Source organism: Vanessa atalanta, chromosome 11, assembly GCF_905147765.1.
Source record: "Vanessa atalanta chromosome 11, ilVanAtal1.2, whole genome shotgun sequence".
In the NCBI taxonomy this organism is placed as follows: Eukaryota; Metazoa; Arthropoda; class Insecta; order Lepidoptera; family Nymphalidae; genus Vanessa; species Vanessa atalanta.
In genome coordinates this window covers 6,283,247-6,295,327 of record NC_061881.1, presented here as the reverse complement: position 1 = coordinate 6,295,327, position 12,081 = coordinate 6,283,247, and positions in this window count along the sequence as shown.

Below are 12,081 nucleotides of genomic sequence, written 5' to 3'. Positions count from 1 at the left end.
ACCCGAGTAAATATCATAATATTTTAAGCGTCATCGAACAACAAAAAGTGAACAACAAGTAGGTATTAGTTTGATTCATGTTGTTTCGCTTTTATGTCTAGAAGAAAGTTTTCCGTGAAATTGTCTGCGGTTTGGATTTGTTATATTAGTAGTTTGTAACATATTTCTACGATGTTCGTGTTTTAGATTTAACAACTTTTAACAAAATGTTTGTATAAATATTAAAATACATTTCACTGCTAGTATTAAATTTTATAATATTCTCGATCATTATTTGTTTGATAGAGTCATTATTTTACAACTCATTCAAGTCTCGTTTCTGATGTGAAGTTGTCTTTCATTGTTATTTTTGTGTCTTTATATTTTTTACTAGTTTTCGCTAGTAAGGGGCTGGGTTCAGTCCGGTGTTCCCTACCCTACCCAGTGTGTACCCTACGTTCTTCTCTATAAACCTGACAACGTATACATTTTCTGATAATCGGTTAAATAGTTAAGACGTAAAAGGTAATGAAATAAACGATGTCACTTTCCGATTTATTATATTATTGGTATCGCTTTGTATGCAACAAAGCGATAAAAAAACTTAGCATTCTGCGTTTGTTGATTTTTTTTACCTGTAATATTTAATTTGAGTTTTCAAAACGACATTGCTAATTCTATAATTATTTAGAAAGAAGTCAATAGTCTTTTAAACATTCATAACGATGTATCTACTAAGCTGTGCTAATGTGTGCTACATCTTACTAAAAAGTAAGTAACTGAAGTAAAATAAGTAACCCAAAAGTATTATAAATATATATTTAAAATATAAAATATTTTAATAAATAAAAAATACTAGGCTGTTAATACAAAATACATGAGAAGCACAAGTCCGTCTGGATAGGTACCACTCAATCAACAAATATTCTACCGCTTAATAGTCTCAATACTCTGTATTACTTATATTTCAGTTTAATGGCTGAAGGACCTAGTGTAGGTACTACAGGCACAAAGGACAGAACACCTTACTTCCCAAAGTTTGCAGTTTGCATGACTTTTTTCATAAGTATTTTTTAATTATTGTGTATAAGTTCAAAAGTTTTAGTCCAAATTATAAAGTGTAAGTGTAACTAACGGTAGTAGTTATTTGAATAAAGCTTTTAAAATAATTAGGTACGACATTTATTTCGATAATAAATGATTTTGTATGTCGAATAATTTGCAATTGCGTCCCTATTCTGTACTATACCAGAAATCTTCTCGAAAGTGTTAACAAGTTTCAACTCAATCAAATGAGGCGCTTAAGGAACTCATACGAAATAAACAAACATTAATTTTTATACATTCAGATTTGCTCAAAATTCACTAAACCTCGAGAAGACCACGAAAATATATATGAAATGTTAGTAAATACTTTATAAAAGTTTACTAACAAGCAGCAATCTTTGAAAACTTTATTTAAAGCAGTTAGTTTTGTTGAGAAACTAAAACTAAGTTCTCAAGTTCATTTAAGGGTTTCTTAAGACTTTATTTCTTTCTCTCGGTAACTTTATAAGTAAAATTATGCTTTAACAGTTTCAAAGAAAACATATAAATTAATGGTCAATCGTAATAGTATGTCACCAAATTGAATGTGAATTTAAGAAAAACTATACGAGCAAAATATGAGGGCTTTTTATAGATCTATTCACACACGAAGGAGCGCCCCTCCACGAGTGAGTGAGTATCTTACTGTACAAAGCATCAGTGTAAAGATACCAGAAAAAAATCAAAAGAAATAATATTTATTTTGTAATTATTAAACGAAAAGGCGCGTTTTCGTCAGTAACCAAATGTATAATAAGTATTAAACAAACCAGTCTTTACCTCAATTTTATTTTATTAATTAAACTTGATACCAAATACAGTACTGTGTTAGTTTCAAATATATAAGGCCAATAAAAGTACATTAAATCGATCTTATATATTTGTGTACATACTGAAATTGATAGTTATTAAAGTTAAGTTTAGTATTTACTTATAAAATGAAGGATGGATGGAATCGTAAATTCTTATCTATAATGATAATATAATACATATACTTTTTATACACCAGTATTATATGCTTGCCCTTTGTCTTTATTTGAAGTCGAAAGAATATTATGAATTTTCTTTCCTTTCACATCTAGTCATATTCATAGTTACTCGTTTCTTTTATAATCATCTGTACCCTATCTCGATCCTCCTGTTGGCTAATTACATCAATATTAATGTCTAACTTTCTCTTTGTATAATAACATTAATGTACATCACTATTGTTATAATATTTTCTTTCTTCACTCTTATAACGTCGCCTGGAAGTGACTGCTGTCATACTCGTTAGTGGCATTTTGTATATCTTCTTCGTTTTATATACATATGTGTTTAAGTATTGGTGTACAGTAAAGAGTATTTATAGTGTATTGTATTGTATTGCTGAGTAATATGTATCAGAGTTAGTGTAATAACACTACGGCACGCTAAAAACTGCCGTTAGGTAATTGAAAGAAATAGTTACATTGTACAGATACATAAGCGAAGCTTATATAAAGGTGTAACTATATAATAGCGGTAGCCGCAAAGCTTATTAGATGTTTTTATCTGTGTTGTGTTTTGCCGTTGGCCCTATTGGCCTTGACAATGAAACCGATTAGGAAGTCAAGACTCAGCTGTTCTAGGCGGACCCTCAGCCCACATATGCACTTAGTAAGACGAACATCCTAACTCTTTGGAACCGAGAGGTGCTGTGTATGTATAATAATGTTATCATGGTGATTAGTTGAAATAAAGCAAATTTAAATTGATTTACTGCAGTGTCATCTGTGAATTTTCGTAGTAATATATATAAACTGGTCAATATATATTGTAAATATATTATAATACAATACAAAGGACTTAAAAATAAATTAAGACATATATAAATGTATAAGCTTCCAATGAAATGTTAAAATAGGATACGGAATGAGTATTAAAGCGAAGATTACGAATATTTTTGTTAGGCGAAGCTAGTTTGTGGGTAATTTGTTGTTGAACGTACGATGGGGAACGTAGTTAGGGTTGTGGGAGTGACCGAGTTCGTGATTGCAGACATTTATCTTCTGGTCGGCTAATTAGCTGTATAAGGGCGTCGACTTCAGTATAAGGATGCTGCTTTGACTTAAGTTGAGTTTCTTAATTCTTAGTTAATAAATTAGGCTGTATATGTCGTATCTGAATTGTTATTTTCATCTATAGCCTAAAATAATTATATAGATATGATTTTATTTGCAGTTTAATGTTTTTGTTCTATAGGAAACGCGTAAATGAAAAAATAATTTACATAATTTGAATTGAATTACGGAATGATTAGTTTATTTTTTATTGAAATAATTTATATATATATATCTAGAAGTATTCGAATTTTATTATAACATTATTATTGGATTTCGTCAAAGAGATTCACTAAAATATAAAAATAAATATAATATGTTTATATAATAATTGTATACAGTTTTGACTCATTCTTAGTAACGGTTTAAGAACGCATACGACGCAAACAAAGAAACGTTATTTTTTATATAAAGTAGATGTAATAAACAAATAACACTAGTAACAACAATGTTAATTGTGTTGTTTTTTCACAATTTTATACATATCCCACTGCTGGGCTAAGGCTCTCTTATGAGAAGTAAAGTTTTTGTTATATCATACGTTACGATGCCTATTTTTTGTTTAATGTGTTACACTTTAGTTTCTGTGATGTTTGGAAACGGTTGCAAAGATACATAAATTAATTTGTATATAAGAGAAATACGTTTAAAATAAAAATACAAATCGAAATTTAAAGGACACATCCACAAATTTGCTGTTTTCAAATTTGTATAATAATTGTAGTATGTTACATGAACTTAATCTCCAACTCTCATTATAAACAAATTGCCTAAATTGTTAAATTTATTGGATTTATTGTATCAAACAGAAGAATAAACGACTAATTAACGTCTACTTAGGGTGACTATTCGAAATTAGGGAACTAAACAAACTCATTTATTCGAATAAACAGCGTTCATAATTTACATATTATATTATATACAAATAGGATGCTCAAACTTATAAAATTACACTGAAATAAATTTAAACTTCTTCTTTACCTGCTTGCCTTTTAATTAATTCTAGAGATTTCAAGTTTTTAGAACGAAGAGCTAATAAAAGAGCGACTGACTACAAAAAAAAAAAATAGCAGCGAGACTTAGAATGAGGCAAAAACATACGCTCTTAACTTTTCGTGTGGAGAAACTTCAACGATTCGTAATTAATACGTATTTTTTTATTTAAAGCGTATTGTATATAGTTGGATAAGCTGGTCATCCACCAGATAGTAAGTTACAATCTGTCTCTAGAATTGAATATTGTCGTGACAACGTATAATACACCATAAAATATCTAGAGTATGCAATATGCAATTGTTAAAATAACATTAGTAATGTTTGTTAATGCTTATAAAGACTAAACAAGAACTTCATGACGCTTTCTAAAGAGATTATAGATCTTAATTCCGCAGAAATATTACTCTGAAATTCTATGATAATTATTGATGTCACTTTTAAAAAAAATTGTTACAGATTACGAAAAATAGTTAAAATACATACGACGAATTACCATTAGTAAATTATTTTTATTAAATTTAAATTGATTTGCATATGAAATTTTTAAAATATATTATCCGCTTAAGTCTGACACAGAAATTCTATCACAAGTGTCTTAAAAATTTTTAGTTGAGAGATTATGAAAAATATTTGAAATTCATACGATAATTAATCATAAGGAATTTTGCTTCTAGTAATAAATAAATTACTCGACGATATTTTCCGCTGAAGGCTAACTGAAATTCTATCACAAGTCTAGTATAAATGCGAATGCTATCACGTACTAGTTAGAGGTAAGAGAGTTATCACGTATGTCACGACGGGCACGTAGAGTACTTGATGCCTACTTTATTACTGGGTCCATAGCTGTTGCATCGAGATGCATCCACTAAGCATTCCGTTTATTATCAAGGCTTATACTTAAGGGAACATTACAGAAATAACGAAATCGTAGCTGGAACAACACAAAAGTTACAAAAAAAAATTTTTTTTTCGATAAGATATTTTAACCGAATTTTATGTTAGAGACAAAGTTTTGCGGTAAGTTTTATTTGGGTGTAATCTTTTGTTTGTTGTACATATGTATCTCTTTATAAACCTATATTTAACTTGCCATTTTGGATGGTGTCAAATCTTGCAAGCTGACTACCACCAAGTACCACAAGCTGTTATCTTACGGATTTAAAATTACATATGTTTATTTCTGATGGCAAATCGTTTTTAAGGTAAGTATGACCTAATTCTACAAGCGAGATTGACTACAAATGAAGGAACTCTTTAACGATAAAAAGCGAGAGAAGCCTTATTGTGTATAAAATCTACGATTTTTTTTTTTTTTGTTAAGAATTAATTTATATGGAAACAATGACAACCCTTACAAAACATATACTCTATCTTTTTTTACAACTCGTCTAAGTTATATAATAATAGAATTAAAAAATTACAAGTATTTTAAAATATTCAATTTAATGTTTTCAATTTCATTATTTCGTTATTGCTTAAAATACGTAAGCGTTTTATGTATGTTTTAAAAGAAAAGTTAAGAATAGTTTTATTATCTCTGCGTGCTTACGAGTTACTAAGCTGAGTAGATACGTGACTGACCAAGAACTGCAGCTGAATAAGTGTTGCCATTTTCCATAGAATTTACTAACCGATGATACAAAATTAATACTTGATCATATTTGATAAAAAAAACCTGTATTATATAGTATATTTAACATTTTCCAAGGTTCGTACAAAAATAAATTTCTTTGGATATTAAAAGGTCAAATAAAAAAAAAAAAGCAGTTATATTGTTATATAAGCAACTCTACTTTTGATAACGAACTTTAATTAAATCCATATAAATAATATGAATTGTATTAACGCATTATATATGCGTATTATAATATTGTTTTATATTTATATTAAATGCTTGAGCTCATAACCGACTGCATCATTTACAATCTGTTATAAGCTTATACTATAAAGCGTCCTCTCCTTTTTGTGAAGAAGGTTTCGTCTTTATTACATCACGCTACTCCAATTTGGAATGCGGGTACACATGTAGCAGATTCAAATCCGATACATGCAGTTTTCCGTGCGACATTTTCCTTCACCAACGAGCACGAAATGAATTATAAACAAAATATTATTTGTGTATTAAACAAATAAATATATAGCAAGATAACCTTAGTATAATCTATCACGAGATATTGTATTAAGAACAATACTTACTTTGGGCTAATAATATAACATCTAACTTATCCTGGGCAGACTCGTAGCCGGAACCTCATGATCCCAAGCCATACAAGCTATCCATTAGAGCAACAAGGTAACTAATATGTACATATAGACAGGACGGTATTCACCCAAGATGGCGCGCAGCGATATGAATTACAGCTCGGAGCGACACGCTACGGTATTCCGAGCGGAAACCTATGCAATAATTGCCTATGCACAAGACATGCTTGACCGGAATGTCACTGAAAAGCCAATCTTATTTTCAATGACAGTCAAGCAGCCTTCCTTACCCCTTTCTCTTCGATAAATAACACGTGTGCTAGCTGATATTGTATAAATACATTAAAAACGGAATCAATTAGGTATATTTTCATCTAATAGAAACAGTTATATATCATTCACTTATTAAACTTAGTATAATTAGTTAGGAAATGTATATATGTATGTAAAATATAAATTACGACTTTTAATTTTATTTATCTATATAGCATACAAATCGTCAACCCCATTTTACCCCGTCGAGGGCTGAGTTAAATCGAAATGAAAAAATATCCTTTCTTGGGACTGAAACTAGGTAGAGGTAATTTCGCATTTATAATATATTCAAAATTTATAACTTTTATTTATATTATATGAAGGATATTGTCATTGTTAAATCAATTAATAGTAGTCTGTTGTAGAAATATAAAAAAGATTTTTTGGCGAAATCGTGAATTTATAAAATTCGCGAGTCATTGATTCTGACAATGTAAACAAAAAAAATGGACAATAAATTTTACACATAATATGAAATTTAATATTATTTATATAAATAACACAAACAAAATATATCCCTCTACTTGAGTTATCGGAAATAGATGAAATCCATTAATTTCAACATAATAGGGGAGAATCGGATATATTGGATCACTATTTCGTTTCAGAAAGATATCTCGTTTTGATGTTGATTAAAATAAAGTATTTATATGTCACGTAGTTTAGGATATATTTTAAGACATATTGCGTCATCTATACAATATTTAGTATAGATGACGCATAGTTTTAAAACACGTGACCATCCAAAGGTTTACTATTGGTATAACATACGGAACCAATACTACTAATATAACTAATAAATATATAAAATATATATAATGCATGATGATTGACCAATTATTTGAAAAACATGTGTTATAAGTAATACACCATACATTACGAGTATATGGTAATGCTTTTATTATAATTAAAAAAACGTGATAACTAAAATAAAATCAATAGGCTTTTTTTTATTGGAAACGAGTATTTATTTCATATTAACACCGTATGAATCAACAGTGTAATTCACACTAAAAACGATTTTATAAAACAATATTAAATCCGAATTTTAAAACACGTGTTGGTTTAATTAAAACTGAATAAATAATAAACCGATATCATTTTTCAAATAACCCACTTCGCTTTACAAAGTAATTTTAACGACATGGTTCAATATCGATCAACTCATTTATTCTCGAGTATTATAAAAGTTCAACAAATTACAGTAATGATGATACTTTAATAATTAAGTTGCTGTTTGTTTCTTATTCTCCTTGAAATTGTTTTGTCGTCTGTAATGATAATGAGAATGACAAATTTAAAAGATCTTTTAAGATAGATAGAAGATGTATTTTAAAACGACTTCGTGAATAAACTCTTAAAAAACGTTATGTTATGATTTTTGAAATCTTAACTAGTTCATGTTTGTTACCTTTTTGTCAATGGTTATAATTAAAAGAATAACCGCATTCGATTAGAAATATTTTTTATCTATAAGTTTGATATCGGAAACAACTGAAATAAATTAGTATGTATATATAGTTAATTTTACTTGGCGGTAGGGCTTTATTAGTAGTAGTAAGTCCGTCTGGGTAAGTACTCACATAGACTACATGCAGCACTTTCTCTACCGCCTAACAGCAGTACTCATTATTGTTTTTCCTGTTTGAGTTAGCCAGTGTAACTATAGGCACATCTTAGTTCCGAAGGTTAGTGGCGCATCGACGATGTAAGGAGTGGTTAATATTTTTTGCAGCGCCATCGTCCATAGGCGATAGTGACCACTTACAATCAGGTTACTCAGCTGCTCGCCCGCATACCTATATAATAAAAAAAAGTAAATACTATTATACTTATGGGTAAAGCATAAACAGTCTATAATAGTTTACTGATAATGAAACAAATGAATTTAACAGCAAGTACTTTCACATTGATTTGATTTATGAATTTATTTGAATCCGTTAAACGTAAAATAACGAAAATAGCATCTGAATCTGAGATGATGATGATGATGAATTGTGTCGGAGAATCTTACCTCAAGATAACGGGTTCAAACGAATGAAGTTTTTGTCAAGAAATAAAATTCTTGTAGTCGGTGGAGAGGAAAAACACCGCGAAAACCGTATGTGTTGTATGAAAATCTGTTTTTTGTTTATCTGCAAACCTGCGTTGCAACAGTGTCAGATGCTCCAAGCCTTTTCCTTAAAATAAAAAAAGGACCGAACAGAGGGATATATAAAAACTTTTCTATTTAAATCTATACTAGTTTAATTGATCGTATTAATACAATATGGAGCTATTTTAGTTTGGATAAGTAAATCTTTCCGTGGAACTAACTTGTACGAAGTACGTGCAAGCTTAAAAATAAACTCTATTTATACACCTGTTTAAAGTGTAAAAGTTTAGTTTAAATCCTTTGACCTACAAAAGAATAAAATACTACATATAAAATAGTACCAGTATCAAGTGCAATAAGGCACATTTCACGGTATACGTTTTTAAGTTAAAATTCTTACGCTGTCTATATTTATATTCTGCACGTTTGTAGACATAGTATATTTACAGCAAGCATAGAATATTTAAAGCACACGTCCCTTAAAACTAAATGCCTTTTTATTTTCATTGGATTTTCCGCTGACCGTGGTTGTGACCTGACTCCTCAGAGTTTTTGCTAATTTGTGATTCAGTAATTTTTTACAATTTTTGAATTTTTTTTTTACTTTTTTCTCGATAAACTGAAACTGAATTAAATTAAACTCCATGCAGTGGTTTCCGCGCGATAAAACAACACTCGTTTATGAAAAACAAAACGATTTCTATAGTATGTCGATGTAAAATATAACGTTAATTTTGGCTTTCTATAAAAGCCCCATTGCGAAAGTTATAAGATTTTATTTAATTCGATATACGAGCTAAAGTAATTGTAGGGCGAGGGGAGGTAAGACAACAACAAAACGCGCCTGTATTTATGACCGCCACTTCCATTTTTGTGCCCCGCCTTCATTAACCCGAGCTGACCAGACGTATGCAACTGACATTACAAAATGAAGCACCTATAAAACATTTGAAATAAAATTGAAATCGTTGAACTATGTGACCTCTACTTACATACTCTTGAATAAAAGTGATTTCTCTTAACATTAAAAATAAAACTTTGACTAAATATAACAGAAAAAATTGGTGTAACTTTCTGAGATAAAATAACTTCGATTCCGTTTCACCGATTATTATGGCAGTATATGATATATATATATATATATCTATTTTTATAGGAAATGCTTTTGTATATTCATTTTGTTGTTAGCATATACCGTTAACCGATCGCAGCGGCCATTCGTATATATTCAAACACAAAATACTTGAGCGCAAGTCGTATCGATTAATAATAATTATAATAATAGTTAACCAGTATAACCAATATAACTTTGGAGCCACAGAATTAATATAGACGCGTACTTCTTTTTCATCAAACTCTTACTCCTTTATGGTATGGTAGGGATTTTGCAAGCTGTTCTGGGTAGGTACCACCCACTCATCGCACAAGTCACAAGCCCAAGAGATTATAGCATCTTTATTCCCACGGTTAGTAGGAAGGATGTTTAATATTTCTTACGACGCCAATGTTAATGGGCACATTCTATCAGATTAAGTATTTGCATTTCGCTTATCAATATTTTAAATAAATAGCCATCTGCACAGAATATATTATAATGTGCAAGTGTGTGTGCAGTTTCAGTGCATAACAAACCAAACAGTAGCATTATTTAGTACGACACGTCTAGAGCGAGTTGGGCGCAGGACCAACGGCTTTACGTGATTTCCGAGGCCCGGGAGTGAAAGCACTGCGAACTTCCGGTTACTATGGATTTATCCACTAAAAAGTGCAATAACTTTTTGTAGCAATTTATCTCAAAACCTGCAGATATAAAAGGTGAGTACTAGATTAAGCATTCAAGCAAGCATTCATATTAGGATTACCAAGTAGACAAATAAAATTTTATGAAATATAAATATAAATATACGACGATATTTTATCTTAGTCAATAGTATTAGCGTGACAATAATCTTTAGACTGGTTCCTGACAAGCTTCAAATTAATGATTCAGTCAAAGGTCAAAGCGCCATAAAAGGAAGTGTATATTGAATTTTAATTTAGACCTTGTGAGTCACAAAATGTAGTTGCAACATTCTGTATAGAACTTTCTTGAAACAAAATTTCATACCGTCGGCGAATTAAATCGGGCATGTAATTTGAATAAGACGTGCAGCAGAAGTTATGGCAAGCGCCGCGGAAACGGAAAAACGAAACGCGCCAGTATTTACGAGCACCACTTCCGCGCACCGCCTTCATTAACACACGCTGACCAAAACGCCTTCCCTATTTGAATTGAGAATTCCTCAAGAAAATTAACTTTTAATTTTAGACAAAATGAATATTTTTTTTGTCAGCTGAAACAAACACTTTGTCAGCTGAAGTAAGTATTACGTAATTAGTGGACTTACACTATCTGTTAGGTTCATGCCAAAATTAGAAATTATTTATTTAATAATATATAAAAATAATCGATGAGAGGCTTATAATCTGTCTGGACAGGTTCCCTCCTCATCGTACAATGTACATAACATCTTAGTTCCCAAAATTGGTGGCATAATGGTGACATGAGGAATGATATTTCTTAAAGCACCAATGTCAACAGGCAATGATGACCACTAAGAATTAGGTGGAACAATTAATATATATAATTAAAAACTGCATTAAAATATAATATTGAAAATATCTTGAAGATTTTAATAATATTTCTTCGATTATTATTGTATTCATTACGAAATATCGTTGAATGTCTCATATTAACTGCCTGCGACTGCCCGCGACTTCGTTCGCGCTAATGTAGTTTTAATTATGGACGTGTTTGACAAATCTTATAATACAATCAATTTTGTTTGTTTGTTTTATTTTACACGGTCTCATGTATAGATTTGTTAAGTATTAAAACTTCATGGAATACGCAAGACAACGGAAATTACCATACTATTCTTATTGCATCAGTCTGGCGACATACATGGAAAAGCTGAATCGCTAAACGTGGCCTGCAGTTGAAACAAAAAAAAATCATCAAATTCAGGGAATCGCCCTGGGAACCCGCGATTCCCTGGGAAACAGCTGAACATGACCCGAGGTTGCGACAACCATCGGCGTCGAATTAAAAACTCACTTTCCATTCTCACATCGACTAGGAGGTCATATTTTATAATTAGAATTAAATTACATTAAATTAGTTGTAATTTCATTAAACAATAAATTTGTTGTAAGAATTTCGTTATTTTTGTTGCAACTTGTCTGCCGGATTGACTTAATTTATTGGTATTATAAATATGTAAATATTTTGGAGATATTTTTTTTTATCACTAAATTAATTTGAAAAAATCTTCAATAAAACTA